Source organism: Taudactylus pleione, unplaced genomic scaffold (genome assembly GCF_031769625.1).
Source record: "Taudactylus pleione unplaced genomic scaffold, aTauple2 ptg000279l, whole genome shotgun sequence".
Taxonomy (NCBI): Eukaryota; Metazoa; Chordata; class Amphibia; order Anura; family Myobatrachidae; genus Taudactylus; species Taudactylus pleione.
In genome coordinates, this window is record NW_028284681.1 from 403159 (window position 1) to 430214 (window position 27056).

At 42.1% G+C, this 27056-nt stretch overlaps 1 pseudogene across 1 annotated transcript; it reads left to right on the plus strand.

Moving 5' to 3' along the window:
• Positions 1-26486, plus strand: LOC148512606 (protein-glutamine gamma-glutamyltransferase 6-like; annotated as a pseudogene). Its single transcript, XR_015880185.1, has 12 exons — positions 1-7; positions 1357-1453; positions 3338-3466; positions 5565-5736; positions 8123-8258; positions 13753-13855; positions 15466-15709; positions 17628-17963; positions 18958-19099; positions 25115-25248; positions 25786-25867; positions 26379-26486. The product of XR_015880185.1 is annotated as a protein-glutamine gamma-glutamyltransferase 6-like (transcript).
• The last annotated feature ends 570 nt before the right edge of the window (positions 26487-27056 follow it).

Sequence of the window (27056 nt, forward strand, 5' to 3'; positions counted from 1 at the left end):
ATGGTGGGTGAGAGAACCTAATGCGTTTCTCGGCCTCACATATACTGGCTGTTTCCTCAGAGGTAATGGATCTCACTCCTACAGTATGTGCCTTCTTTTTATGCTCCTGTAATGATAGTAATCACTTACAGATGTGGAGCTTAGAACATCATTTGTTGCCTGTTAATTAGATGCAATTAACTTTGTATCCACTGTTTTATCTCAGTCTTGTTTCATTTGTAAATTTCTTTACAAAGAAATATAACATCTTAGAGATGATTATTGTATTTGTTAGTCCAGAAGACTTTTTAAAATTATGTATAAATAAAGCATACAAAATATATAGCTAACAAATTAATAACTAGATCTTAATTAAAACAATAAAATCTTTATTAAATATAACAAAATATATAGTGTTAGATAAAATAATTGGTGAAATGCAATAAAAAACTTAATTAAATATAGTGAAGTAGATGGATATAGATAGTATTCAATAAATTATATATTATATATAAATGAGTAAGGAAAATGTATTAATATTTTTATGTATCGTAGTATTCATAGTTACAGAACAGATCATTGGTCAGTGTAGATAGTTTTAGTTATAGGTTTTGTTCTAATTTAGATTGAAAAATGTCATACAAATTTGATGGAACCACTTAAAAGCAGTGAAAAAAACACTTCTGCGTCACTTGTTCTAATGTCGGGGGGGGGGGAACACCTGCCGCGGCTATTTAAAAATGCAGAATATACTGCTGGGCTAAACAGGGGTACCCAGAGTGAACCCCATGTCTGGACATCTTTAGGGGGCCCTAGGAACAAAACCCCCAAATTCACAAATTTTTAGCAATGCTTACCTTTCTGCAGGTTCCAGTTTTCACTGCTTCCTAATTGAATACGGGGATAAAGCGGGCACGCCCCCGATACTTTTTCCCAGGAAAAGCTGCGAAGCGGAGCGAAAAGTCCAGCACAGACTTTTCGCTCCCAAATTGAATAACCCCTAAGACTTGGATGGAGATAGTAGCAGCCATTGGCTCCTGACTGCCATGTCACAGGCTGTGTTTGAAAAATTACAGTTAGGAGCTGATTGGTAATGTGAATGGAGAAAGTACAAACCAACCAGCTCCTGTCACTTTTTCAAACTGCCTGTGACATGGCAGTTGGGAGCTGGTACTTTATCTCGGTTCACTTTTTTTTTTTTTTTCTCCATCTGAGGCTTGTTAAATAGACCCCACAGCCTGTAAACTGACATTTAGGAGCTGATTGTTTGGTACTTTATCTCTCTCTCTCCAAGGCTTAATGAATAGACCCATATGTGTATCTGTTATGTTGTTGAAGCCTACATCTAATGTGCATATTTCTGATCCAGGTGATGAGGTCTACATGAGAAGAGAGAGTATGTTCTTAATGAGACTGGGCTAATTTTCATTGGGAATGCACAGAGCAACAATCTCGTTACTGGGATTATGGCCAGGTAACTTTGGCTGCTTAATATTAAAGCTATACACTTCTTTGTCGTTTTTGTTTTGTTTTGTTTTTTAATGGTGTCCACATATTACATGGAACTTGCTGTCAAATTTCTCAATCAGTTGTACAGATCTGTGTAAAGTACACTAACTTGGTAAGATTAACCAACAGTGTTTTTGGACTATAGGAGGAAACTAGGGCAATGGAGGATGATGGTTAGTTATGGCAACAAATCCTAGTTGGTGGTGTATCCTGCACTCGCTTTTGTGGTTTGGAGTATATGATCTAGGGGATATCATCCCTGTATGCTGCCCAGGTTACTAGTGACTCTTTCCAAGCTGTCAGGAGTTTAATAATCAAATAGTGTAAAAGAAAAGATCCCTTGATGGGTAGATGGTTTTAAACATGAATATTCACATACTTAATGTCTTTAAATTTAGGTCTTAAATGGTCAATCCTATAACATGTAGTAGTTATATACTTATATTAAGGTAACTTCTGTCAAAAAACTATTTAAAACTGCACAGTTTGGATGGAAACAGTAAAGTAATAGAATGCTATGTTTTCTATTCAATAATTCCCTACTGGTACAAAACATATAAGGTAGAATTATTTTAAGAGTCCTTTGTTTAATATCTCTGGTGCACTAGTGTGAATTCCAGTCCAAAGGTTGTAGGGAAGCTGATGTCCATTTTACGCTTCAGTCATTAGGAAGGGAGATGGTGTGACCACCCATAAATTTTAAAAAGTTGGTTCCTTCTTATAGCCATAGGGGTTTATTTACAAAGCATAAAGTTGTAAAACCCGATGCTTCTGATTATGTTTGACTGATATTTAAAAGGGCAATGCTTTTACTAGCCATGTCTTGCTAGTAAAAGAATTACCCTTTTAAATATCTGGCATAAACATGGTCAGTAGTGCTGCTCTTCACAAATAAACCCCATAGTCTTGGGTCTTAAAGTTGTGCTGTAACTGGAACCAAAAAGGAAACTGGTAGGGTTTATGGTATCAAGAAAGTTGATAAGATGTAGTTTCTGGTGTTCTGTTTCTAAGTTATGGGGGATCTAGAAAAACTAGGCCAAAGGATTTGATAATTTATGCCTGGAGTTCTCAACCTCAACCCACAAGTTTTCCCAACTACAGTAGCCATGTCTTGAGGATTTCTGTCTGTGGAAACAGGTGGGATAATCACTGTTTTATTGCAAAATAAACTAGCTCACCTGTGCATGATTAAAGAAATTCACAAAATGACTTGTTGATGACTGGTTGAGACACCCTGGTTTAGACGGGCAGAGTAAAAATGTACTTTGTGGCTTAGGTGTTTCAATGTTTGAGATATTTTGAACACAAACTTCCATGAGCATGGATTTGTATTTCAATCAACTGTTTTGACTGGGGCAAATGGTTAATTCAGTAACACATCAGTGTAGTTTGATCACACAAATTCTGATCCAGCTGGAGTGCCAAACCTGAAACCAGATCTGGTTTTACACTGTGTGCTCTAGATCAGCCAGTGTACAATCTAAAAAGAGGGTCAAAATGGTTCATGGTGCTGATGTCTCATTAATATTTGAGCACTTTCTATGTCAACAATGGTTATTTGCATGAAATCTGCTTTTCTACCAACCGTAAAGTGGAATCGCATTGGGCTGCCTTCAAAAATAAGCGGTGAAGTGTCTGTACAGGCAAGTACTGTTCTAGAACTTGGATTTCAGACTAGTCCATTCCAGATATCTAATAGACTAGGTAGACTTACCTGGTCACTTTTTCTAGAAAAAAAGGATGGTGCCTCCCAGTTTACCTTTACCCTAACACTAGGAACCAATGTTTAATTATAGGTTGAGTGGTCATTCTCGCTTTTATAGTAATGATTTTCTATTTCTGTTTTCAGTTTGAAGATGATATATTGGACATAACCCTCTCATTGCTGGATAAAAATTCAAACTACAAGAAAAATTCTGCTAAAGATGTTTCACTCAGACATGATCCAGTTTACGTGGGAAGAGTGCTTAGTGCCATGGTAACATGTGACTCATCTAGCTTAAGTTCTGGGTAATCATAGAAGTACAAGCAAATATGCCTTGAATATTTGCTGTCCACCTAGGAGATGCCCCTTATCAGTAGTAGTATCAGAATACCAGGGCCATCAAATGATCACATCTACTGAAGATGGTCAGTCATTCCTTCTTGGGTCATGGCTCAGACTCCCAATCAGCCCTTTAATGTTTGGTTGCTGGAAAGAATTAACTGAAAGTGGATTGGGGAGTGTAGGACAATGTAAGATTTCACATGATGCAACATCTTGAGACAATGATTGTCTTTAGTAGGTACCAAACTATTGTCTGAGGGAAGAAGTCCAGGTGTGCAGAGAAGCTAGCTGAGGTTTGCAAAGACACTGGGGGTTAGACATGGTGGATTTTGGAGGAGGGAAGAATGTATGCTTTTCAAATTAGTGATGTTTATTGGCAGTTCCCAACTTTAATACCATGGAGGGGCTGCAGCATCCCATTGGCTGTGGTCCAGCCCCTATACATTGAGCATGTAAAAAAAGCACAATAAAAGCAGCACTGGCGCGAGGGGCTGCTGTAATAAAATGAAGTGCTTCAAATTTGAAGTGCCTCATCTGCTAATGTTAGACCAGACTGGCAGTTCCAGGGAGGGAATAATCCTACCCTACCCCCCCCCACCCAAGACTGCCTGATTAGCAGAAAGCCCTTCCAATGAGAAGCCACTTCTGCTTTTATTATAGCAGCCAAAGGACTGCTGGAACACAGTGGTAGCCTAGGAGCTCACAGGAAAGTGATTTATTTTACAGTGGGATGCAGCCCCTAGCTAAAATCAATCACTGGCAGTATGTAATATGAGTATGAATTCTTTGTGGAGTGAGATTGCCTTCAGTTGTGCTCAAAAGTGTGTGTATTTTTGCAGGTAGTGGGTCTATTTAGTGTACCATGGTTAAGGATTTAGATTATTGGAAACTGTTGGCTGGAGCTTCATTGTCTAGGACTGAAGTGTCTTGTAAATGAGAACTGCTTGGGCAGAACAGGTTGGTCACTGAGTAATTGTATTCATGAAAATGGCCTATTGATTTGGTCAAGAGTATTGAGGTTACCTCATGCCCAAATACAGTAAAGTGTGTATGAAAGGAGGTTGTGGTTGGACAGTAGGAAACGAGAGAATAGAAGTGAGGGAAGACCAGGTCAAGGGAGTGTTCATCACTGTGGGTCGGAGATTAATTTCACTGGGTAAGACTAATGAAGGAAGTGAGGTTTTGTGGCAATAGTTGTTGGATTTTATTATGGAATCCTCAAATTTCCTTTGAACCACCACTAAGGTTTACTCATTAACAATAACACTATTTCATGCCATGTTTTGTGAACTACAATTGAAGTGTAGTTGGCTGTTAGACTTTAAGGAGGTGATTCAGTTTTGTGTGTGCCCATCAGAGCAATTAAATTGTTCCCCTCCCCATAGGGCATAAGTGCTGCATTAGTGTCTAAAGTACACATTTCTGCTCACCGCCTCAGAGGCTGCAAGCAGATTTGTGCTCCAGCAGTGATTTGCAGCTGAACAGAGCAAAAATTTAATTACTCCGTCAGGCACCCACAAGAAAGTCACAGGTAAAACCATTGAATCTCCACCTTTGCTTGCATAACCTAACTCTTTGCTTATGTCTGAAATCTCTCTCAAATTGAGTTTGGTAAGACTACAGATATTTCTGCATAAGTTTCCATCCTAGCAAAGGTTTAACTATTGGTGAAATGTTACTTGTGTCTTTAACATATGCACTGCTACTTGAGGTTTAGCAACTATCTGCTTTATGGGACCCTTTTTTGTTTGTAAAATCATTAGTTTCCAATAGAACTTGTTATAGTTTGCAGCTACTTCACTACAGTAGTTATTTAAATGTGACTTGCATATGGCAATTTCTGTGTTGCACTGTCACTCAAACCTTCATGACTGCAAAATTCTAGATATATCTAATTCTGAATCGATAGTATTGGCTTAGCTTAAGAGGGGAGGTGTAATTTCCTTCCCCTTCTCTTCCTACTGCAGATACAGATCCAACTTTATTCCCAGATTTGAAAAGATCTTTGTTTTATTTCCTCACTTTTTAGGTTAACAGCAATGATGACCATGGGGTGGTTTTTGGAAACTGGAGTGCAGACTATTCTGGGGGCACAGAACCCACACAATGGAATGGAAGTGTTCCCATCCTACGCCAATGGAATAAGGCTGGACCAGTAAAATATGGGCAGTGCTGGGTTTATGCAGGAGTACTTTGTACAGGTTTGTGCAGATCTAATTACACTCCATAGTGTTCAAGGCAGAATTAAAGTGAGGGAGGGGGTAAAGTCTGCATAACTCGGATGGCAGACATCAGGCAGCACTACCTGCTGAACTCCAGAGAAAAGGGATACACCAAGACTCTAATTCACAAATTACTAGTTATTTATATAGCACAATCATATTCTGCAACACTTTACAGAAGATTTAGTCATCCACAGATGTACCTTCCCCAATGGAGTTTACAATCTACAGTATATTTCCTACCACATACATGCACATACTAGGATTCAGTTTTGTTGGGAGCCAATTATCTTACAGGCTTATTTGGAGTGTAGGAGGAGACCCTAGCAAGCACTAAATGTACAAACGCCGTAGTTTGGTTCGATTCACACCACGGCCTTAAGATCTCAGTGCTGTAAAGCCGTAATACTAACCATTACACCAACCATGCTTAAGATGAGAATTAAACTTTTATTATGGTAAAATATCAGGGTGGTCCATTTAAGACTTCTACGTTTTACAGCAATATATAAAAATAAGTAAAAAAAAATCCAAGTGTTGAAGAAAAATGATTTCAAATTGTTAGGGGAATTGATTTTCTAGTTAAATATACTATTGTCTTACAAAAGAGAAAATGGCATTTACATATAACTGCTGCTGTAACTACAATAAAATGTATTGTTTGAATGAAAGTGTCTCCAAATTGAAGTAAAGAATTTGTAAAACATGAACGGCCATATTCAATTACAGGTAAAAGGCCATCTTTGCCTGGCTTTTAGAGATTTTTTTTCAACTGAAAACAGATTTCCAAATTCAATTCCAGGTTTTCACCTATGCAGAAACTCAATGCATTGAAATAAAAGGATCTGCTTTGAATAGCAGGAGATGAGGTAGAGAATCTTTTTGTGGTGCTAACATGGGGAAACTACTCAGAACCCTTGGGACAAATCAGTTAATATAAAAATACCTCTACCCCCCCAAAACACATGTCCTTTTTGGGGCAAAAATGTTAAAAGTATAAAGACTAGCAAAATGGGGTGCTGTAAGGAGAGGCCAAGTGTCTTTTGGATTGCAGGTGCATGTAGGAGGGTGGCTTTTCACATTTTTAAAAGCTCACTTTAGAGACCTGAAAATGGGTGCTAGCATATTGTCAAGTAGTCTAAATATGACTGGCTTACTTATTTTCACAAACACTGCTCTATGCCAGTCTTCACCTCTTTTCCATATGCTTCAATAGCAAGCAATTAACACCACTTAAGTACCCTAAATAGTTCAGTTGGGCTATTGGTACACATCCTTAATGATTTCCTGTCAGCCCATCTTTTCCTGAGGTACAGAGTGGTTCTCCCAATCCTCCTGCACTTTCTGCCGATGTCTATTTCCAGATTGAATTAGGCAGAAAGCAGGGACACGCTCTGAAGGAGGCAGAAAGTCTGATAGGCAAAACCTTTCCATGACAATTGAGTACAGGCCTAAGGCCCTCATTCAGAGCCGTACGCTCTGAGCAGAGCGCACGCTCTGAATGAGGGCCGGCCTCCATGAAAATGGAGAGTCCTCCTGGACGCTTGCATAGCTGTGGGTCACCACCCACAGGCTATACGAGCGTGCATTTTGATGGCCGCGATGGTCGTGACCATCGCGACCATCGAAATTGCGAGCCGGAGCCTGCGGTTGAGGTTTTCAACCGCAAGCTCCAGAGTGATTTTGGCTCTATCAGAGCCAAAATCACTCCCACTGACATCACTAGTGATGTCAGTGGGCCGGCTTCTGACGGGAGGCGTTCCCGTGGGAACGCCCCCGTCAGGGAGGCACGCCCCCGGCACGCCTACCAAAGGGGGCGTGCTGTCAATCAACATCGACAGCACGCCCCCTTTGATCAGACACAACGAGCGAAGGACTTTCCTTCGCTCGTCGCGTCTGGCGCATGCGCACGACGGAGCTCCCTCCGTCGTGCGCATGCTCAATCCATAACATCGACCCACTTGCGAGCGGACAGCCGCTCGCGAGTGGGTCTGAATCAGGCCCTAAGTTACAAAACTTATGTAGTAGCTTCTCATAATAAATACAGTTCCACCCTCTTGATTTAACAGGTGCAGTGTTGCTACACAATTTATCACTCAGGGTAAACTCTTCAAGTGAACTGTAGGTAAAATGTGTTAGCATGTATATACTTACAGAATGTGAATATTTACTGTACATTAAGTGTAATGGTTATTTAAAGTATACTGCCCCAATATGAATGGGCATTAAGTAGGTGAGCATTGTGCATCCAAAATATTGTGAATGCAATGATGTAAGCTGTGCAGAAAGTATCTCTTGGATTGCATGACTATTGCCCTTAGTTCATTTGCATTCCATACATTAAACAATGTGTATCTGTATTCAGTGCTCCGCTGCCTAGGGATTCCTGCGCGTGCAGTCTCCAACTTTGAGTCTGCTCATGACACTGATGGGAACCTCATTGTGGATCGATATGTTGATAGTGATGGAAGAGAAACATCTGACACAGAAGACAGTGTGTGGTAAGATCTTTGTGTAGTAGCATAGTCCATGCTTCATTTTGTATGCTCCTCTGGATTTTGTGCCATTGGCTTGACAAGCCTCACTTATCAGCATCTGATTGTACCTATTAGAGATCACATAAATCTTTATATTTTTACTATACCAAGCAAAAGGGATAAAACCAAGAACCTATTCAGTGCTATGGCCAAATATATTAGAAGTACACAAGCTTTTATGAAGGAACCGAACACAAGATCAGTTTGTTTATCTTACTCTATTTATAGCTGTCATTCCCTGTCGTCGTCCTTAAATATCATCGCATATTTTATAATACTGTTTAGAAATGCATACAACCTCTGTACTTTATAAGATGGCATGTCATTGAAAGATACTTCTTGCCTCTGTTAATCTGAGTCAGATGTCATGCAGATGGATTTTAACCTGATCTTGAACAATTTAATTTAGAACTTTAGTTGCTAGCTGTTGGCCTGTTGTAATACTGTGCTCAAACATTCTTATAGTAGGGGCAACACTTCAGAACAGATGGCTCTGGCTTATGACAAAGTTGTCTGCCAAATGCACTTTTAGGGGGCAATATCTACTATTGAGGTTGTGCATTTCTCCAGCACCTCGCACCCAATGATGTCCTAGATGGTGTGAATTTATTTAGTTTTTTTAACCAAAGATTCTTAGAAAAATTTAATGCAATAAAATTTAGGAATGAGTGCAGCTGAAAATCACTCATTGGTGTTTAAGCAATCGCCTTTAAACTTTACAAGCGTTTTAAAGCAAGCCATTCTCTCCAATAGGACTTGTATCACTTGACATATTTGCAGAGGGTGCACTCAGTTGTAAATTCTTCAGATCTGTCCCTGCCACAGTAGAGCTTAGGTTAATTGGCTTCTGACAAAACAGACCCTAGTGTGTTTGTAGGTAACTATAGATTAGTGGGGGTTTTAATTGGAGGAACCACAGCACCTGTAGTAATCATGTAATGCAGCAGAAGGCATCACACCTTTTTGAACGCAGCTTGGATAAGTAATGCATGCAAGTACACAGCTGGCTGATATGATTGCCGATTATCAGATCTTGAGTGATCGCAGATCACTCAGCTGGCTGGTTCGAAAATGTAACGGGCCAGGAAATCTCAATCAGCCAATCCTGCAATCTTACCCCCGCCCCACCCCCTCGGCGGCGACGTGCCTCCGTCTAATGAAACTGAGGCAGTCTCCACCCCTTTCTGCCCACAAATGGTGGCAGCAGACTGTCGAACACTGAGCGTGCACAAGTGGCTGAAATTCCGTCTGTTCAAAATGCAAATGCAGAAGGTGTCAGGGGCCTCCTTGCCACATCTGCGTGATTGCTGTCCCTTCGGTCAGGCTGCAGTAGCTGAAGCCTACTGCAGCCTGAGCGGGTCCTGGCAGCTTGCGAGGCTAGGAAGTCTGCAAGCACCCTCGCAGACCATTGCCTGGCTTCTCCTGGAAAACGGGGTAGATGCACAGTTGTGAGGCTCTGAGTACACCTCCTGCACATGCAGTCCTCCAACCATAGATGTGGGCTAACCATTGCGTACATCTCTAAATCGGGCCCTGTGTGCGATCATGCAGGACCTATACTAGACATGCGCAGATTCCCGACAATCAGGAATCTGCAGTCAGCAGTGCACTACTGAACTGGGGCCTCTATCCCTATTGGGCTAGCTCAATATGGCATGATTTGCATTTTTTTGCCTGTGAAAGGCCACAATTTTTGTGTCTGACTAGTGACTACCAGTTTCAGTGGAATTGCTTGTGTACCAGTCCTCATGCAAAGAAAACCTCTCCCACCAAAAACCTGGGTCCAACCTTTGTTTTCAGACATGGTTCCAACCCAGGTCAGATACCGTTTACACAGCACCATCTATCTGGGTTATTCCCTGGTCAGCCCTGTTCACATTGAACCTGGGTTTGCCCTGCTAAACTTGTGAGGTCATAAAGTGGGAGATGACTGTTCCACAACCACCAATCAGCTAATTTTAGGCATGACCCAGGTCAGATAACCCAGGTTGCGCAGTTTAAACTGCATTACCCAGGTCCGTTTTGGGTCTGACCCTGGTAGCTACCTTGGTTAGATTGCCAGGTCACTTACAATGAGCTGCGACCCAGGTAGACCCAAAAATAACCCGGGTTATCGCAGCAGTGTAAAAGGGGTATTTGTAAGGGCTTCATTGCCATGCATTACTGAATGGTGTCCTGTAAGTAGTCTGGATATGGTAAATACAAGATTTTTATTATTGACCCAGGAAGGATACTTGGTTGGGTTCCCTTCAATTAAGTTTGGTAGGTAGATTAAAACTTATTTCACTATAATAGCAAAAAAAGTTGGCTACTGAAGTTATCAAACACCATTCTATTGCAATAATGTGGTAATAAAGACTTGCTACACTATCTCTCTATGATAAATAACACCCTCTACAAGACAACCTGTCATAACCAGCAGCGGCTCCGTCATCTTGGATGATGGACTGCCCAAGGAAAGGAGACTGTCCCTGCACCGGCATATCTGCAAGCGGCAATGGCGCCACACATGCAAATAACACTGGCTTCTAGGGACTGCATCAGCTGAAGCCCCTAGAAGCTGTATAGGGCTGCCTGAAAGGCAGGGGAGAGGCTTACCACTAGAAGTACAGTTCTGCTTATCACAGCCTGGACTGGTAGTCCCAGGGTAGCACACCTCCCCCTGTGACTGCCTGTACTGTATCAGGCAGGTAGCGCTTTCAGTGGGACGCGGTGGCATAACTAGGTTCTTTGGAGCACAGGGCAAGATTAAGTGTCACGCGCGCATCCCCCATCAACTGTGTGCATGCCAAAAAACAAGTGGTCACATGCCCCAAGGCCCGCGGCCCTGAAAAATAAGGGGGGGTGTCAACATGACACTCCACCATTACTCATCACTCTTGGAACATTCCTTTCCATTCCATATGCACCTTCATGCCCCCAGTAGTAGTGCTCCTTATGCAGTGCCCCAGTAGTATTTCCTTTTTATACAGTGCCCCTTACACACAATACTATACTTGCCTAAAGCCCCGTTCCTGCCGTCATCTGACTGCTCCTTCCTCTGTCCTCTCACTGAGCAATATGGTAGACATAATGACTTCTCTCAGTTCACCCATTGCACTAGCTGTAAGGCAGAGCTCAGGAGTGAGCTCCAGCCTCCGGCAGCAGGGAAGTAGCTGCTGGCCGGCCGCTGATAACAAAATCTCAGTGGGCAAATGGCAGAGGAACGCCCTGGGTGCGGAAGCCAATAAAAATCTGACTTATTGGCTGCTCCTGGATGTGGCAAGCTGGTTACATCAACCCCTGCCCCTCCCCCCCCCTCTTGCTGGTTAAATCACTGAAGGGAAATCACTGCTTGTCAGTGCAGTCAGACAGCAACTGGCTCACTGAGGTGGCAGATGGTACTGGGAGGGTTGCAGCCCCTAGGTAAAATACACCACTGGTCGTAACTGATTCTTCAAATATTAGTTATTTTTACTGAGACTCTACAGACCTATTGATTATGGTGATATTTCCTACAAACTGAAATATGCAGCTGCATTCAAGTATACTGTAGTCGCCAAACTACAGTGCTCACTGGATCCTCGAACAGTTGGTGTCCTCTAACCTAACAGTGCTGGATACCTGTTACAGCTTTTACCATGGCAGCCCAGGCCATTATGAGGGGAGCACTGTTGGGACTCTTAAATAAATGTATTCTGGGGCTGTCTTCATTACAGTGCTGTAACTGTAGTAGGTGGCAACATTTATGGTAAATCGTTGCTAGCAAATACAATTGGCTTTGTCTCACCAAATACTGTAGACACATGGCTGGATGCCAGGCCATAACTAGGGTGGTGCAATCTGTGCCGTTTGGGCCTATCAATTTTCCCGATTTATGATCAATCTCGCTCATTCCTTCCTTTTTTTTTTTTTATCCCTCTCTTCCTTAGCCTTCCTCATGAGGACTTTTTCAGATCTTGCGTCCCTATTTAAAAAAATGGGGGGCGGGGGGAATCGACCAATGTTCTCTCTGGCACAGGGCACCAAAGCCTAGTTACAGCTCTGGCTGGATGCAGCTTCTCACGGCTCACACTAACTCCTGCCTCTGTGGCACACTGTTTGGACTTTTGAATATTTCTACAGCTTGGCTTATCTTTTCTGGATCTTTCTTGACCTATGCAAATATGTGCAGTCCACCACTTAGTCCTTGCAGCACCATATTTCTTTAGAACTCAACTATCACTACAAAGCACCCACACTTTGCTTCAAACAAAATTCCATTGCTACTTTACTTCATACCGAACCACTAGAGGTAAAATGGCAATGTTTCAGGATGATATACTTGCTGTCCCCATAGTGACTATATCATCCTGACCCTGCTGGCTCCGAGATCAAACACTGGTGTATTGTGACTTGGAGCATTGTAACTGCATGAGTATTCTAAATGAAAAGATGCCAGTAAGCAGCATGTTTAAAGTTGGAGCATTTTAACAATTTGTGGTCTTGTAAATTTAAAGATATCAGTAAGCAGCATTTTTAAAGTTATAATACCCACCAATGTCAGGATCCTGTCATGGTCAGGTTGACTCTCAATATGCAGCCAGAGTGTATTTCATTTCTAGGAAAGCTCCACTTGCTAAAGACCCTTGTATATGTTGACAGGCTTATCCCAACACCCAGAGGACCTATGACAATGGCCAAGCCCTGTTATGTAACAGTGGACACTGGAGTCAACCTACTTTTAGCAAAACATGGTGCTTTTCATGGAGTGGAAGACTTGTGTATAGTACACCTATTTATGAAGTTGGCTACGCCAATTTGTCCCTAGATCTTTCCCATCTAGCTCTGGTAACCTGTGCTTTGGTGTCTTTACCAGGATCTTATTTTGATCATTTACTGTAAATTGAGGTGACATGGGGACTTCTAGAGGTGTTTTATAGCCAACATTTTAAGGATAAAGTATGCTGCTTAATCCTGCCGCTGGTGCACAGGATTTATGGGACATCCTTATCTCTCAATTGATGCTGATGAGAACAACTTTCTGTGGCACAATCTAATGAAATCAGGACTGTCCTATCTAAACTTTTGACTTTTTTTTTTTTTTCCATGTGAGGCTTTGTTTTAGGAGAAGCAAAGCAAGCACTTTGTAATAAAGGCAGGCCAGTATTCCTTCAATGTAAGCCATAAATGAGGCTATAGAGCAGGCATTTAGATGCATCCATTTAATTAGAATACTTGAAGGTTCTGCTTTGAACACATGTCCTTTTTTACACCATTTTTGGGCACCTTAATACTTTTCCACCTAGCTATGCACAATTCTCATTAGTGTAGGTGTTCCTGGAAGTGAAAGTAGGCATGCACTGGGAAGTCAATCTGGGTGCATAAGCTTTGTAGGTTGTCTGTGTATTGACCACTGAGTTCACTTCAGCAAATATGTAAAACCTACTGTTGTCTGCCAATGTTTTATAGATTGAATTTTTCACTGTACACTATTCAGGAATTTCCATGTGTGGAATGAAGGCTGGTTTGTTAGAAAGAGCATCAGTTCAAGCTATGATGGATGGCAGGTTTTGGATGCAACTCCACAGGAACAAAGTGAAGGTATAAACTGCATACAGAAGTTCTTGAATGGATGACTTTTAAATTATCAAAACCCTGCATTGTCATATTGTACTATGCACCACTTCAGTCCACATACTTGTGCTGAGGCACAAATGGCACCAATGTGGGCATTTACTGCTTAGAAGTTTGCAGAAAAATGGTGTATGTCTTTGAATTGGTAACATGTGCCTGGTTTACAAACTTGCCTAGAAGGTGCAGAAAAACTGCTCCTAATCTGTGAATATGCACTTGCTGTGCTGCATTTGTGCATAGCTGGAGAGGGCACAGGCCACCAGGAATTGGAGCACTGCTCCTTAGGTGGCTCTGCTGGATGCATGTCCAAGCACTCTGCAAGCCAAATGGGGCAGCTCTGCAGCAGCGTTACTGGCTGTAGGTGCTGATATGGGTTGGCCCCAGTGCACTGTGCAATGACATCACTCACACACCCCTACTTAGTCCTGTATCTGTGTAAATTACAACTACTGAACTTTGTATGTGAAAACACCACCCTATTCCATTCCACCTTTCTTTTTGTAGAGTTTGGTGTCAACCCCCACAGTGAAGCATCAAAGTTCTGGCTCCTCCTCATTCATCTGGGTGCTGCTCTGATGTGCAGGGAACCTCTGAGGGCAACATGGCATCTCTGGGAGTGCTGGGCATGCCCCCAGTGTGATGTAACCAGAGGTGTGCTGCAAGGTCACTCCCCCTTTCTGGTGGTGTACTGGTTGCACTGGGTGTCACTGACCCAGTGACTCCATTGGATGTGAACAGGGCTGCATAGCTGTGAACGCATTTGCTTTCTTGGCATGTGCAATACAAACTTGCATACTACTCACTCTGCAGTCTTACATATAAACCTAGTGGGGCTGATGCAATTTTCCAGCATCTATGCTTCTGATTGTTATGGTTTGGTTCCCAAACTGGCTCATTGTATTGAACTTTCAAAGCCTGGTTTTTCTAATTTGCGACTAGCCTATTTGAATTAAAGTCAAGCAAACAGATTGGGGCTGTTTAGAGCTGAAATTACTACTGACCACACCTTGTATGGTATTTATAATGTCTATATTCCTTATGTCAATACCATAATGTTGACATTCACAATGCGGACAATAAGAGGGATGACATTATGTTAATGTCATCCCTCTTAATGTCCGCATTGTGAATGTCAAACATCAGAATGTCGACAATGTTTTAGCCTAACCCTAATTTCAGGTGTCTGCGTTCTGACTACATCCCTGCAGTGTTCCTTGCAGACTCCAGTAACTGATTGTTAGAAGCACAAACCTACAGTATTGTATGTGATCACTGGACTTGGGGCTTACCAGAGTGGGAGGTTTGGGTGCAAGGAGCTGATGAATGGAGTTCCTGGGAGAAGTGGGCAATGTATCTTGGCCTTGCTTGTTGAAACCTAATTTCGCAGCAAACTCTGGCTGTGAGGCCAGGAAATGACAGGTGAGCCCACCAGAAGTATGTGTTTACAGAGTGCAGGCTGCTGCAGTTGTCACCACAAGTGTTAGTTGACCTTTTTATTACAAATGGAGATTTCAGTCTAATTCTTATAAATATATATAATTATAATATAACTTTTTTTTTTTTCTTCTCTACATCTGGCTTGTACTGTCTTGGACCATGTTCGCTGAATGCAGTTAAAGAGGGAGATGTGGATTTGCAGTTTGATACAGCATTTGTATTTGCAGAAGTGAATGCTGATATTGTAAACTGGATGGTATATCCTGATGGATCAGCCAGAAAAGTTTACTCCAACACCCGATCAGTTGGGCAATTCAACAGCACCAAGGCAGTTGGCTCTAACAAACGTGTAGATGTGACTAATAATTATAAATATCCTGAAGGTATATAGTGCACATCTAGTAACTTTGTTTATTATATTGTACTCCCCCTCACTTAGAACTTAAAATGCTGAATGTTGTCAGTTTTGGTTTTACAACTTTCTTATTTTCAGTTTCTTTGGCTCATCTACTACAGCTGCAATACAGGCCAGGGCTGGATTAACCTTTTAAGCAAAACAAGCACAGGCCTAGGAAATCATAGAAAGGTAGGGGGGAGCACAAATTTCCATTGCTGAATTTACAGTGGACCATATGGTGCAGCAGAACCAGGTTCCACAAAAGGGGCTATATACAATACTAAATATAAAATAGTAGTACTAGTAATGAAGGTTAATGATGTACATTACTATTGGAAATACAACAAAATTAGAATCTGGTAAACTGCAGCATGGTCTACCAAGACTCTGCATCGCTGTCTTGGTCATGTCGCTGTCAGTCCAGAGTGCAGCAGCGCTCAGTACAGTGTCCCAGATGGGGGAGTGGGGGGGGGGGGGGCTTTAAAGGCCTTGGTGAGAATTTTCTGAATATTATTATTTTTTTTTTTGGGTGGAATATATAATATACTTGCATTACTGTGCAAACGTTTTAGGCGGGTATGGGGAAAAAAATGCTTCAAAACAAGAAAGATTTAATTGATAAAAATAAACAAAATTCTAAGTGAAGAGAAGAGGAATCAAAATGAAATCCATATTTGATGTGACCTCCCTTTTTTTTTTTTCCTTCAAAATTGCATCAATTCTTCTAGGTACACTTGCACCAAGTCAGGGATTTTGTAGGATTATAGTCAGGTGTTTGTAACCAATCATACCAAACAGGTGATGATCCTTTTTCATATGTAGGTTGAAAGTCATTAACTGAAACAGCTGTGTAGGAGGCTCAAAACTGGGTGAGGAACAGTCACTCTGAGATGTACCATCAGCTCAGAACTGGCAGAAACCAGTGGCACCCAGGTACACAATCTACTGTTTGAAGAAGTCTGTCCAGAAGTGGCCTTCATGGAATAACTTTTGCTGAAAAGCCATACCTTCAATGTGGAAACAAGGCCAACTAGACTATGCATGAAGAACATATGAACTGGAGTGTAGAAAAATGGCAGCAGGTGCTCTGGACTGAGTCAAAATTTTAAACATTTGGCTGTAACAGAAGGTGGTTTGCTGACAGACTATAGAGCAGCACAATGAGTGACTGCAGGCAACGGTGAAGCATGGTTGAGGTTCCTTACAAATTTGGTCCTGCATTTCAGCCAATGGAGTTGGGGATTTGGTGAGGATTAATGGTATCCTCAATGCTGAGAAATAGACAGGTACTTGTCCATCATGCAATACCATCAAGGAGGCATCTGGCTCAAATTCTGCAGCAGGGCAACGACCCCAAACATACAGCTAATGTCATTAAGAACAGTCTTCAGCGTAAAGAAGTAAAAGACGTTCTGTAATTGATATGGAGCCCTGATCTGCACATTGAGTGTCTTGGATTACATGAAGTGACAGAAACAATTGAGCAAGTCTACATCCAAAGAAGGTCTGTGGTTAGTTCTCCAAGATTGTTGGACAACCTTCCTGCCGGGTTCCTTCAACTGCAAGTGTAGACAGAAGAATTGATGCAGTTTTGAAGGCAAAGTTCCCCCCCCCCAACTTGCCATTAAAATATTACCAAAAAAGTTGAGGGATACTTGTTCCCATGGTAAAATTGTCTGTCGGCGTTAAGAGGGCTTGTGCAAGTTTGCCTGCCAGTCCTGATGCTATCTGTATTGATCTCTAGCCTTCAACTCCAGATCATGCGTGCAAATTATTTTAGATGTGACCTCTTCTAAAGGAGACTTCAAACTAGCAGCACCCTAAACATCTGAGTAACACAAAAAAAAAACATTTTTGAACTTCAGTCCTAATAGGTCTAATTAACCCATATCTTCCATTATCAGGCTCTGGCAAAGAGAGAGACATATTTAAGAAGGCTCAGGAAAAACTAAAGGATTCTAGCATCAGCACAAGGCCACATGGCCCAACATCTGGACCTGGAGAAGACCTTGTACATCATACAGGCTCTGCCCCAATACCTGACTTCTCTGCTACTTTTAACCAGGGCCCTGAGACGCAGGTTGGTCAGGATGTCCTCCTTTCCCTGAACTTGAAAAATAAATGTGCAAGTAGCAAAAATATAAGTATCAAAATGACTGCAACCGGCATTGTGTACACTAGAGCCGCAGTGAAGGAAATCTTAACTGACGCACAGTCTGCTACACTGGAGCCACATGAAGGTATGTATAAATGAGGTGTATGATCTGTGTGCTTCCACCCATGGTTTTTATACACTAACACTTAAAATTTCCAGGAGCACTTTAACACTTCTAAAGGGGATGTAGTCTGGAAGTCTATGGTCTAAATGCTGACCGCCGGCTTTCAGACTCTCTAATCCCGGCATGGGACTAATGACAGGCGTCAAACTCTGAGTTAGGGTTAGGCACCCCCAAGGGAGGGTTAGGGGGTAGAATTAGGTTAGCGATACTTACCTAAGGGATGATCGGATCTTCACTCTTGCCAGGCTGCGGCCGGTGGTAATACCTACTACACCCTTCTAAAGAAGCCTGAGACTCCTTGAAATTTTCAATAATTCAATTAAAAAGTTCAGAATAATAGGTGGTAAACATTAGATTTGTTTCACCCATAATTTATTACTAACTTTAAAGTAGTTTATTAGCTGTACTACAAAAATGTTGTAATTTAGATCTTTTCAAATATAAATGACAAACTCAATGTAACTTTTCTGCTGTTCTTTAGTGTGCTGACTTTAAAGTCAATGTTTGCGGACCCCCGTGTTTTGGCAAAAATACCCTCATGTTCTTCTATAGTTACTGATGTCTTTAAAATTGATAAAACCGGTAAAATCATGTATTTTGGACCAGTTTACATGCTATCCAAAACCAGACATTCTGTTTTTAAATCCCGAACTTGCAGGAAACCCCAGCCGGGACTCTGTTCTTCTTGGAACCTTAAAAGTGATCAGAGACCGGACTCTATTTGACCCCAAAGATCAGGGGGTATTTGGTTTTCAGGAAAACCAAACCACACCTCTAATTTTAAAGAGGCAGCCATTTTCTGGTCTGAACCATGTTTTGACCAGTTTATCCAATCAATAGAAACCAATGACATTACCTTTTTGTCTCAGGTCTCCCTTATGTTTCTGAACTTTTTTGTAGTAAACTTATTACATAATTGCTATTATGTTGTTGACTTGCTAATTTTGTTTTCCAGAGAAAAACCTAGAGCTTTCTATATCTTATTCCCAGTTTAAAGACACCCTGACAACAGATAATAATAATGTGCAGATGATGCTGGATTGAATTTTGTGACCAGAACAGTGATCACTCTAAAGAGCCCACCAATTCATATAGAGGTATGAAAAGTCCTGCTCTGCAAAGGGTGTATACAAAACAATATAACATGACAATGGTACAGTAAATGTTAAGTTGACATATCTTTGTTGGGTTATTGCTCTATTGTTCCAAACTAGGAAGGATGTGGCCTAGAGGTGACTGTTAGGGAAACTCACTATTTTTATTGGCCGGTGGAGGTGAATTGCTTGGAGAAGGCAGTTACATACTCAATGAGCATGTGTCCTACCAAGGGTGAGCACAGTTGCTGAAATTAGCTAGGATGCGAGGAGCATTGGAGGCAATGCTAGTGCTAGAGGTGAACATGAGGAAGGGGGTCCTTGCATAAGAGGAGGGTTGAACTGTAGAGGAGCAAATTATAGGGGAGGAGTGGAAATTCAGGAGTAGGGATGGTAGGCTTTGAAATGGTGAGTTCAAAGTGAATATTTGAAGCTGGCGAAATGCATCATTCCAAACTTCAAGACTACCGAATGTGGGAGCTGAAGCTTGTCATCTACTGCACATTTCACAGTAGAAATGATCTCTTGCAACCTGAGTCTCACCTCTCATACAGGTTACAGAATTGATTTAGAATAATGGTCCAAAAGCCCAAACCCCAATAGTGACTGACACCATAAGACTGGTATTTAATGGTTTTTTTTAGGTTTAACCCAGTATATTTAGCACAATCAAGCAGTCTGCAGTAGTGTACATGTGACTGTATAAACAGCAGTCTGAGTTAGACATGGGGTTTTCGTGTCAAGGAAACATACTAAATATAAATTGTGCTAAATAAAATAAACTAGAAATAAACCTTAAAAGGGCAATGAACAGCTTGAATGTTGCCAATTTTGATGATGATGAGTCAAACTTCACCATCTCAGAGTATATACAATGTTTGCAGTCAATTTCCAGTTAACAGAAAAACCAATCTGCCATTGATGCCTAAAACAGTTTCTTCTTCAGGGTCCACAGTATACACATTGAGGTTTTTAGTTGGAACAATCCAATGCACCAAACAGCTGCAGCTTTGGCACTCCCAGAATGCACTGGTTCTCCCTATATACCCCACCCTCAGCCACAGGCATTGTGGTGTTTTTTTTTATTGTGCGACCAGTTATACAGCAGGACTGCCTAGGCAGTCCCAGGCCTCTTAAATTTAAAAAAAAACAAATACAAAAAACTTAGTTTCATTGAAAGCTTAGAGTTTAGCGGTACCAGCGCCAATGATGACACAGTACCGCTATATGCCCTGAGGTTCTCGGCAGGCCTCAGCATGGCTTGGCTATAGGCCTTCGCTGGGGTCCAGACTGCAGTCGGGTCATGGAGATGATGGGTAAGCGATTCTTCACGGGGAATAGTGTTTGGCAATCCGGGTTTCCGATGTAGATGATTCAGAGGCAGCTGTGGGTGAAGGCCTTGTGTGATGTGTCCTCACTAAGGCGGCCGGTGCCATATTGCCTGCTGCCGGGGACAGGTGGAAAGATGCACTAGAGGCAGACTAGTCAACATCTTAGTACTGTGAGGTCAGCGTACCTGGCCCTCAAAATCGCAGCCTAGGGGAGATGGGTGCTCCTCCCCGCCAGACACTATGGATTCCCACATTTGGTTCACTATATCTAACACCTCGTGTAAAGAGACTCTCGCAGTAAGTGTTTGTTTGTACGGCTGCAGCTGTTGGTCTCAGAGTTTTGGTCTGTCTCTCTGTATAACTCTCCCCTGGGTCTGGTATATAGCACTCTACATCCTACCACAACCCCCTCGGGGCTATTTAGTTGATAGTCCATTTGCAATAGCAATTGTATGTATTTATGCATTGTATGCTAGCTGCTGTGTGTGTGCCACCTGTGTTTTGTTTTTTAAACTGTCAGTTATATCTATCGCTGTTTCTTCTCATCCCTCTGAAGAGGTGTGTGGGGAGTTTAATTGATAGTCATATTGCATTGTATACCATTTACTAATTTGTCAAATCTAAAGGTGAGATGGTTGAACCACCAGTGCTGAAGACATGCAAGTCCTCTGCGGCAGGCCTGTCGGAGCAGGATGTTATACAGGATATATTGTGTAGTAACTGTTGTAAACAGATACCTGGGCCATCCGGTACACCTGCACCAAAGCCACCCTGGGTGGCCATGTTGCCTCAGATTTTGTCATACTAGGTAGCCAAGGCTGCAGAAGCACGGGCTCCTGCTGCAGTGGTATTACCTCATGCTATGGGGTGTTCACAGCATGTGTATCCTATGTGTATGTCCCCCATGAATTCCTGTTGGGTTAATTCTACTGCTCACTCTAGTCAGCAGCATCCTCTGTCTATAGCCTCTCAGCAGGTATAGACCTATTAGGTAAAGCAGGGGCATAAAAGGTTCTCTTCAGTCATTGCCTGAAGTCTGGCCCTGCCTCCTCAGCATACTCTGATACTCAGAGTTCTGGGTCTTAGTGGAAGTTCCGTCCGGTGAGGGCTCTCCTCCTGTATAGAGGAAGAGATGCCAGTGAAACCTAAGACTCTGGTCTTTAGACGTCAAAGTGGCCTAAGAGTTATTTCCCTCAGTCTGATCACGTGACACTCCTGGTAAGCATTTCCATGCTACAAGGAATATAACCTCTCGATAACCACTTGCACTTGGTGAGTGTAACAAATGGGAAGTCCCCGCCCCCCCAACGGTAGATACTCATGTGACAAGACTTATTAGGCAGCGTCCTCTTTGAAAGAGGTTACAGATGGAGAACTTGACAATAATTTCAAAACAATGTTTTCAGTATCTGGCGCTATTACCAGACCAGCTATAGCTGTAGCCTGGGTAGACAAAGCTGTGGAAGAATGGACCACTCTGGAAGATACTATGCCAGATGCAACCAGAGAACAACAATCTCTACTCATTCAAATGCAAGAAGCAGCTGTGTATATGGGGGAAGCTGTTATTGACGCAGGTATCTTGGCTTCTAGGGTGTCTGCAAACTCAGTTGCAGCCCACGGACCCTGGATCCTTCTTGGATCTAAGAAGGCTCTTGAATCCTTGCCTTTTGCAAGGAAGGTACTGTTTGGACTAGAGCTGAATCACATAATGACTTCCTTGGCAACACCAGTCAGCTGCATTGCCATCCATGGCTACCTCTAAAGTTAGGGAGTCAGCTGTCCTTTCGCCCACAGGGAGGAGCAAATAAAGTCTTCCTCGAGACAGTCATTCCTAGAAGAAGCTGCAGGCAAAATCTTGGTCAACCAAGGGGCGATGCTGGACTCTCTGGGACAGAGAATTCTTCTACCAGAAGACAAGATTGTGGCACTACAGAATCGTGTGCACAATCTTTGCATGCAAACTGTGTTGGTACACTTGGCAATGCAGGTGCTGGACTCCATGACTTCCACATTCAACCTGGTGGCCTATGCCCAGTTCCACTCCAGGTCCCTGCAACAATGGATCCTGGCTCAATGGGATGGTCAGTATCATCTGATAAAGTCTTGGATGATTTGCATCTCGCCAGAGGTTTTGCTCTCGCTCGCCTGGTGGCGGGAGACTACTCATTTAAATAAGGGTCATCTGTTATGGGTACTTCTCACCACAGGTGCAAGTCGGCAAGGATGGGGAGCGGTGACGGGTCACCACACCTTCCAAGAAAGTCACCTACCAATAAATATATTGGAGCTTCGTGCAGTGCTCATACTAGCACAGGACCTCCTACAGGGCAGGCCTGTCCAGGGTCTGTCTAACAATGCGACAGCAGTGGCCTACATCAATCATCAAGGAGGCACACCAAGTCTGGCTGCCAAGGAAGTGGCATTCTGCTCACAACAGAATTTCTGCCATCTTCCAGCAATCTCTGCAATATTCATCCCAGGTGTTCTCAACTGGGAAGCGGGACATACACGCCGGAGAGTATGCTCTTCATCAGGACATCTTTCAAACCCTGGTGGACAAGTAGGGGATTACCAGATGCAGATCTCATGGCGTCATGTCACTACCACAAGGTCCCAGGTATGGGTCCAGAACAAGGGACCCATCAGCTGCCTTTGTGGACACTCTGGAGAAAACATGCATGCTAACCTGAAGTCCCCTCACTGCCAATCTCCCTCCTCCCAAGAGTCGTCAAAGTTCAAGCAGGAAGGTGGCAGGATAATACTATTAGCCCCTGCCTGGCCCAGGAGGCATTTGTTCTCTGACCTGACATGTCTATCCATGTACAGTCCACTTCCACTGCCTCTACGGCTGGGTCTGCTAAGGCAGGGTCCCTGCCTATACCAGGATTTACCTCTGCTGGCTTTGATGGCATGGCTCTTGAGTCTTCAGTCTTAAAGGCCAAGGGTTTTCCAGACTATGAGGGCAAGTAAGCCTGCTTCCAGCCGCATCTATCACAGAATTTGGCATTCATATATCTATTTATTTTTTTTTTTTTTAGGTGTTCTCATAGAAAATATGACTATAAGATTTTCAAGGTATTGAGAGTACTTGCTTTTCTTCAGGCTGGATTAGACTTAGGTCTTCGCCTGGCTACCTTGAGAGTTCAGGTTTCTGCTTTGACAGTTTGGTTCCAGCGCAAGATTGCCTTTTTGTCGGATGTTGGCACATTCTTACAGGGGGTTCTTCGGCTGCAAACCTACATTTCTATCACCGGTGGCACTGTGGGATTTATCCTTGGTTCTCAGGGCACTGCAATCTCCTCCCTTTAGATACAGTGGACTTGTGATGGCTGACAGCGAAGACACACATTCTTGCTATTTCTTCAGCTCAGTTTCTGACTTGGCAGCACTGTCATGTCATTCTCCATATTTGAATTTTTAGCAAAATAGAGCGGTCTGCCGTACTAAGGCGGGTTACCTTCCAAAGGTTGTTTCCACATAAATGAGGAAATTGTAGTCCTGGCCTTTCAGCCTTCAGACCTGTCTACAGGTGAAGCTTCCCTGGATGTGGTTCGAGCCCTTCGTATTTACGTGGATCGTACCAACTCCATCAGGAAATCTGATTCGCTCTTTGTGTTTATATGGATTTCACAAGCGAGGCTGGTCAGCGAATAAACTTTGGCTCACTGGCTGCGTATGACTATTTCTCAAATCTATACACAAGCTGATCTCCCTGTCCCTAGCAAGGTAACAGCACAATTCAGTGTCTGTGGGACCATCATGGACGGTTAGACATGGCACCTCGGCTGAACAGCTGTGCAAGGCAGCCATTTGGTCTTCCATCCAGACCTTTATCCAATTCTATGCATTTGGTACTTTTGCCTCCCAGGATGCTTCCTTTAGGCGGCTGATTCTCCTCTCTGCGCAGGAGCATCCCCACCCTTAAGGGAAATGCTTTAGAACATCCCCCAAGGTAGATCCTATGGATCCTGAAGAAGAAAATTGGTTATTATGCAACAACTTTTTCTTAGGGTGGGTGCCCTGTGGACTTCAAACGCACCTGGCCGCAGTTGGGATCTGTTCTTTAGCCTCTTTGTAACACTGATTCCCTCTTCATATGTTTAGTGTTGCTTGTGTACATTGCACTTCTCCATGCTCCATCTCTTGCCATTAGGCTTGTTTACAAACTATGCCTGTGGCTGAGGGTGGGGAATTTAGGGAGGAGGACCAGTGCATGATGGGAGCTCCAAAGCTATTGCTGTTTGGTGCATTGGATTGCTCCAACTACATACCCCAAGGTAGACTCCATGGACCTCGAACAAAGAGTTAACCAAGGTATGTTATACCATAACTCTTATTTACAGTACTATGCATAGTGTATAGATAAAAAAGGGGGGGGGGGTTCTGCCATTGATACCACTGACCAATTTGTCAGATTTTTGGCAGAATATTGGTTTGAAATCAATCACCCCATGCCCTCTGAGCCTAGACTGCCATTTTCATCACCTAATTTTCAATACCAGCTGACGCTGTAGCAGAAGGGCAGAGCATGGGGTTCCCCTGCCATAGTGCTAGAAGAACTCAAACACCAAAAAAAATAAAATGAAATACAAATGGCTGTCTTTAAACAAACTTTCTGCTACAAACCTTCTTGCTTATTTCTACACCTTGCATGGAGATTAACTTTACAGTTTTTGTGTTTTAGGTGATTGATGAAGCCTATGTTAATAAACCTCTTCATGTAGAGATCACATTCTTCAATCCATTATCTGAGAGTGTTGATGATGTTGTTCTGACAATAGATGGCAGTGGACTGATAAAGCAACAGATTAAGATAGAGTAAGTACATTACTACTGTTAGAAGTCCTCCTAAACAAAGTATGCATACACACACTGGTAAAACATATTTTATTTATTTCCTCTGGGGTCTTACAAGGCCAAAAGATACTGGTGGCTATTGGGATGTCTTCATCCTGGTCTCCTACGCTCAGATGTTACAAGTTAGGTGGTGTGATGTAACACAACCATGTTGAGAGAAAAAAAATTGTCGTCTGAAGTGAGTTACCCTGAGGCCTATTAACTCTGAGTTATTACTGATGAAATTGGGCCTCTGGCAGAGCCTAGAAGTGGGCTCCCAACCTATCATTTTAACTGTTCCTTAAAGCTGCATTCCCATTATGCTTGGGGGTTTTCCCTTATACAAACTCTATAAAGTAAACCTTCTAAAAATATATATATATTTTTTTATTATTATTTTTCTTACTGAAGCTTCAACTATATCTTAACTAACCCCCAAAAAAAAAAAATTATAAAAAAAAAAAACATATATATATATATATATATATATATATATATATATAATTTTTGTTTTTGTAGTGTGCTGCCTGTGCAGAGCAATGAGAAATCCATTACAAAACTGGACATTAAGTCGTATAAATCTGGCCAGAGGAACCTCATGGTGGATTTATCATGCAATAATTTTTGTGACATTATGGTTTTGTGTTGGTCAATGTTTCTTCAGATTAGCAGACTGTACTGATGCTGTTTACAGATGAATCATTGAAGCATTAAATATCATAAACTCTTAGTCTGCAGTTTGTCATTAGTTCCATGCTTTCAGATTGCATGCACACTTGTGAATTAATGCTATGTTTAGTGATTCTATTCTATATTCTCAACATGTGTGGTGCCACAAAGTGTGGTAATCCCAGGTATTTTCCTGGAGTAGGAAACTGTCCAGAGTTGGTATTACTATTATGTCTACACTATAGTACTACATTATCATAGAACACTTACGCAAATTTTATATTTTTGACACTTCAGACCATTTTATGTGGGGGATATCACCACTGTTGACAAGAAAGGAATTCAGGGGTATGGTTTGCTTAAATTACCAATCAGACTCCCATATTACATAAGTAGCGCAACTTGTCTTTTATATGTGTATCATAAGAATAGCATGTAAACAGGCTTTATCTAGTTTGGAAGCTAACAGTCCGTGGGACACTTGGGCAAATTCAGGCTCATCTATCATAGAGAAGGATTGCACATGGAAATTCCAGCTGTTTGAGAGCTAGCCAACCATGACTGCTAAATTTTAGAATCTGCCAGACCACCCATGCTTAAGGTTAGTCCTAAGTAAGAGCTACTGTATATACAGTATAATTAACTTTCTTCTAGTTCTCCATTTCATATTACCACCACTTTCCACACAGGAAAAAAACAATCACTCACGGAGGTTACATCTAGCTCACATGAGTTTTATAAAAGTGTTAAATAAATTTCTGGATATTCTAATTTCTCCTATTTGAAGATCTGTTTTTGCTCCTAAAGTGAGATGTGAAAGTGCAACCTGGTATCTGTCTATGGCGATCACTTGATTAAAATAATGGATTACTGTAGTTTTCAACAAGCCTTGAACCTTTTTATAGTTGTAATAACGCTGTCTGTTTGCTGGAATACTTTATTACCTATTATGTTTAATATGAATGGACAAATGGACTGAGGCAAAGTTACTGGTACTCTAGCTGCTTATGGCAGTCAAAATGAGCAGCTGTAGTAAACTAATGGATTTTTCACTAATGGTTGAGTGTAAAATGCATAAGACCATTAAAAATGGTGAACAAACTATACAATTAAATATAGGT